Here is a 5784-nt window from a genome sequence, read left to right as displayed (position 1 = left end):
TTTATCACAGAACTAGAACAAATAATTCTGAAATTTGTATGAAAACAAAAAAGACCTCGAATAGCCAAAGCAATCTTTAGAAAGAAGAACAGAGCTAGAGGTATCATGCTCCCTGACTTCAGACTATACTATAAATCTACAGTAATCAAAACAGTATGGTATTAGCACAAGAACAGACACATAGATCAGTGGAACAGATTAGAGAGCCCAGAAATAAACCCATGTATTTATGGTCAATTAATCTATGACAATGGTGGCAAGAATATACAATGGAGAAAAGACAATGTCTTCAATAAGTGGTTCTGGGAATACTGAACAGCTACATGTAAAATAATGAAATTGGAACATTCTCTAACACCATATACAAAAATAAACTCAAAATGGATGAAAGGCCTAAATGTAAGACCAGATACCATAAAATTCCTAGAGGAAAACACAGGCAGAACACCCTTTGACATAAATCGTAGCAATGTTGTTTTGGATCCATCTCCTAAAGCAAAGACAATAAAAGCAAAAATAAACAAATGGGATCTAATTAAACTTAAAAGCTTTTGCACAGCAAAAGAAACCATTGACAAAATGAAAAGACAACCTACTGAATGGGAGAAAATATTTGTAAATGATATGACCGATAAGGGGTTAATATCCAACATATATAAACAGCTCATACAACACAATATCAAAAAAAAACTAGATTAAAAAATGGGAAGAACTGAATAGACATTTTTCCAAAGAGGACATATAAACAGCAAACAGGCACATGAAAAGATGCTCAACATTGCTAATCATCAGGGAAATGCAAATCAAAACTTCCGTGAGATAGCATCTCACACCTGTCAGAATGATTATCATCAAAAAGACCACAAATAACAAATGTTGTCAAGGATGTGGAGAAAAGGGAACCATAATACACTGTTGGGGGGAATGTGAATTGGTGCAAACACTCTGGAAAACAGTATGGAGGTTCCTCAAAAAACTAAAAATATAACTACCATATGATGCAGCAATTCTACACCTGAGTATATATTTGAAAATAACAAGAACACTAATTTGAAAAGATACACTCACCCCAATGGTCATAGCAGCATTATTTACAATCACCAAGCTATGGAAGCAAACTAAGTGTCCAGCAGCAGATGAATGGATAAAAAGATGTGGTTATATATATACAATGGAATACTACTCAATCATAAAAATGAAATTTTGCCATTTGCAGCAACATGGATGGACTTGGAGGGCGTTATGACAAGTGAAATAAGTCAGACACAGAAAGATACATACTGTATGATATCACTTATATGTGGAATCTAAAAACTACAACAAAGTAGTGAATGAAACAAAAAAGAAGCAGACTCATAGATACAGAAACAAACTCGTGATTCCCAGTAGGGACAGGGAAGGGACGAGGGACAATATGGGGGGAGGGGATTAAGAGGTACAAACATTAGGTATAAAATAAGCTACATATATTGTACAACAGGGGGAATATAGCAAATATGTTATAATAACTATAAATGGAGTAGAACCTTTATAAATTGTGAATCACTATATTGTATACCTATAACATATAATATTTTATATCAACTATACTTCAATTTGAAAAAACATGAAAAATAAAATGTGTTATATACATACATTATTATTCAGCCTTAAAAAAGAAAGAAGTTCTTGACATATGCTATTACATGGATGAAAGTTGAGGACATTTTGGTAAGTGATACAAGTCAGTCACAAAAAGACAAATACCATATGATGCCACTTATATGAGGTATTTAAAGTAGTCAGACTCTTAGAAAGTAGAATGGTAGTTACCAAAGGCTGGGGGCGGGGAGGGAAAATGGGAGTTGTTACTCATTGATACAGGGTTTCACTTTTGCAAGATGGAAAAGCTGTAGAGATCTGTTGTATGACAATGTGCACATAGATAACACTACCGTACATTTAAAAATGGTAATATGATGGCAAATTTTATGTTGTGTGCTTTTTTAACACAATAAGGAAAAAGAATCACTCTAGATGCTGTAAGAGTTATGTGGGGGGTGGGGTGGAGAAGTTGGGAGGCAATGGCAATAGTGAAGTGAGAGACCACAAAAAGAAGCAACAGCAAGAGATGAGGGTGGCTTGGACTAGATGGCCTTGTAGTTGGAGCGGAAAGGATGGATTGGGAGTATATTTTAGAGTTAAAGTCAACAGGATTTGCAGATGAATTATATATGGGGGTTTTAAAAAAAGGAGTAAGGTATCGAGAATAGCTTCTAGGTTGTTTTTCTTTTTTATGAGCAACAGGGTGGACGATATTGACATTTACTTAGGAAGGAAAGACTGGGGAGACAAAGAGGTTGGCAAACAGGGGTACAACCAAGAATTCAGGTTTGAACTTAAGATGCCTGTTAGATTTCCAAGTGGAGAAATCTAGAAGGCATTTGGATTTGAAGATCAGGGGGTGTTTCTGGCCAGAAGATGGAAATTTGGAATTTAAAGCTATGGGACTGGAGGAGATCTCCTAGAAATAGGAAGGAAGAGAGCCAAGAACCATGTCCAGGAGAGCTCTAGCTTGTAGAGCTTTGGTGGGATGAGGACTTAGCAGAGGAGACTCAGAAGCAACAGCCAGAGAGGAGGAGGAAGAAAACCAGGAAAGCGTAACATTATCAGTGCCAAGAGAAGAAATCAGTGGCATTTGTAGAATGTCTTCATTAACAGAAATATGAAATAATAAGAATACTAACATTTGTTAAATACTTGCTATGTGCCAAGCACTGTGTTTACTACTTTCATATGATCTGATTTCATCTTATAAGGTGGGAATCATCATTATCCTCATTTTTCATATTCAAAACAAATTCTAAGACTTAAAGAAATGATCTCTTCTGAAATCACAGTTAATGCATGTTGAGCCAGCATCTGGACCTAGAGCTATTGCCTACAGAATCCCGTATTTAACTGTCATCTTCCCGCTTTTTTTCCATGACTAACATATAAATTTTAAAAGAGATTTCTTATTCGTTTTTGTATTCTCCAGAATTTAACTGAATGATGAATGTTTATTTAGTAGACTCATTTGCAGGAAGAAAAATTTCAGGCAAAGAGGAAGCATTGAATAAGTAGTTTCAATTAATTTGTAGATTTTATTATCTTATTTGTAATTTTCAACTACATAATATTCCATTGAGTCTCCAATGTTTTTGTTCTTTTAGTAGCAATACTCTGGATCTCTGCATATATTACTTATTTTCTATCACCCTATTACTTGCAGTGGGTACCCAAGGGTAGAACTATCTGCGAGGTCAAAGGGTATGAGCAGTTTCAGAACTTTATTAATGTTGTCAGATTCCTGGGTGCCCAGGATTAGAAGCTAAGCTAAAAGGAAATGATGAAACAAACATATTTTTATAGAGGATCGATCTGTTCACCTGGCCTTATTACACCAAATGCAATCATGCTAACCAGAGAATAAGCCATCATCATTAACATGAGTGGTTGGGGCTTGAAGGAAATAGGCTCAAGCCACAAGTATTACTACACATGGAAAATCTGATACATGTCATTTGCCTCCATACCTTTGGACTGCAGCATCACTGCAATTTAACAGGAGAAAAGCTGGATAAGGTGTTACCAAATGTCAGGGATCAATGGAGAAAGAAGGCAGTTCTCTGATAAAGAATACCTCCTCTGAAGAAGTGTCAAGATCATAAGGCATGAAATTCTCTGACTTAAAATGCCTAGTAATCCTTGGCTGTCTATTATGCTAAGTGAAATAAGACAGAGAAAGACAAATACTACGTGATATCACTTATATGTGGGATCTAAAAAATAAAACAAACTAGTGAATATAACAAAAAAGACTCACAGATATAGAGAACAAAATAGTGGTTACCAGTAGGGAGAGTGAAGGGGGGAGGGGAAGATAGGCATAGGGTATTAAGAGGTATTATGTATAAAATAAATAAGCTACAAGGATGTATTGGGGAATATAGCCAATATTTTATAATAACTATAATTAAAGTATGACTTTTAATTGTGAATCGGTATGTTATACATCTGTAACTTATATAATATTGTACATCAACTATACCTCAATAAAAAATAATAAGTAGGGCTTCCCTGGTGGCGCAGTGGTTGAGAGTCTGCCTGCTGATGCAGGGGACACAGGTTCATGCCCCAGTCTGGGAAAATCCCACATGCCGCGGAGCGGCTAGGCCCGTGAGCCATGGCCGCTAAGCCTGCGCGTCCAGAGCCCGTGCTCTGCAATGGGAGAGGCCACAACAGTGAGAGGCCCGCGTACCGCAAAAAAAAAAAAAAGTAAATAAAAATAAGCACTAAAGAGCAGCACTAAAAAACTGATTGTCATAGAAACATTATTCTTAATAGCCAAATGGTTGAAACAACCCAAATGTCCATCAACTGATGGGTAAATGGTTAAATAAAATGTGGTATACAGAGGCTCCAATCAAGATGGCAGAGTAGAAGGACGTGGAACTCACCCCCTCCCACAAATACATTAAAAATACACCTACAAATGATACAGTTCTCACAGAACACCTACTGAACACTAGCAGAAGACCTCAAACACCTGAAAGGACAAGAAAGATCTCCATGTAACTGGGTAGGACAAGAGGGAAGAAAAAAAGCAGGAAGTGGATGGTACCTGCGCCCCTGGAAAGGAGCTGAAGAAAAGGAAAGGTTCCCTTGGAAGCCCCATCACAGGCAGGGAGATCAGCCAGGACAGGAACGGAGCTTCAGAGGCTCAGAGGAGAGTGCAACAACCAGTTTGTGCAGGCAGAACAGAGAGAGATCTACACAGATGGTTCATGCCACTGCCCTGCTCACCCCAGCCTGAGACGCACAGGCACCTGTCTGCTGGTATGGGTGTGGGGTGGGTGCTAAAACTAGGGGTTTACCACGCACATATGGTCACTTTACCTTTGATAAAGGAAGCAGGAATGTACAGTGGAGAAAGGACAGCCTCTTCAATAAGTGGTGCTGGGAAAACTGGACAGCTACATGTAAAAGTATGAGATTAGATCACTCCCTAACACCATACAAAAAAACATAAGCTCAAAAGGGATTAAAGACCTAAATATAAGGCCAGAAACTATCAAACTCTTAGAGGAAAACATAGGCAGAACACTCTATGACATAAATCACAGCAAGATCCTTTTTGACCCACCTCCTAGAGAAATGGAAATAAAAACAAAATAAACAAATGGGACCTAATGAAACTTCAAAGCTTTTGCACAGCAAAGAAAACCATAAACAAAACCAAAAGACAACCCTCAGAATGGGAGAAAATATCTGCAAATGAAGCAACTGACAAAGCATTAATCTCCAAAATTTATAAGGAACTCATGCAACTCAATAACAAAAAAACAAACAATCCAATCCAAAAATGGGCAGAAGACCTAAATAGACATTTCTCCAAAGAAGATATACAGACTGCCAACAAATACATGAAAGAATGCTCAACATCATTAATCATTAGAGAAATGCAAATCAAAACTACAATGAGATATCATCTCACACCAGTCAGAATGGCCATCATCAAAAAATCTAGAAACAATAAATGCTGGAGAGGGTGTGGAGAAAAGGGAACACTCTTGCACTGCTGGTGGGAATGTGAATTGGTACAGCCACTATGGAGAACAGTATGGAGGTTCTTTAAAAAACTACAAATAGAACTATCCCACTATCCAGCAATCCCACTACTGGGCATATACCCTGAGAAGACCAAAATTCAAAAAGAGTCATGTTCCAAAATGTTCATTGCAGCTCTATTTACAATAGCCC

Source organism: Neophocaena asiaeorientalis, unplaced genomic scaffold (genome assembly GCF_003031525.2).
Source record: "Neophocaena asiaeorientalis asiaeorientalis breed wild unplaced genomic scaffold, Neophocaena_asiaeorientalis_V1.1 scaffold134, whole genome shotgun sequence".
NCBI lineage: Eukaryota > Metazoa > Chordata > Mammalia > Artiodactyla > Phocoenidae > Neophocaena > Neophocaena asiaeorientalis.
This window is presented reverse-complemented; position numbering follows the sequence as displayed.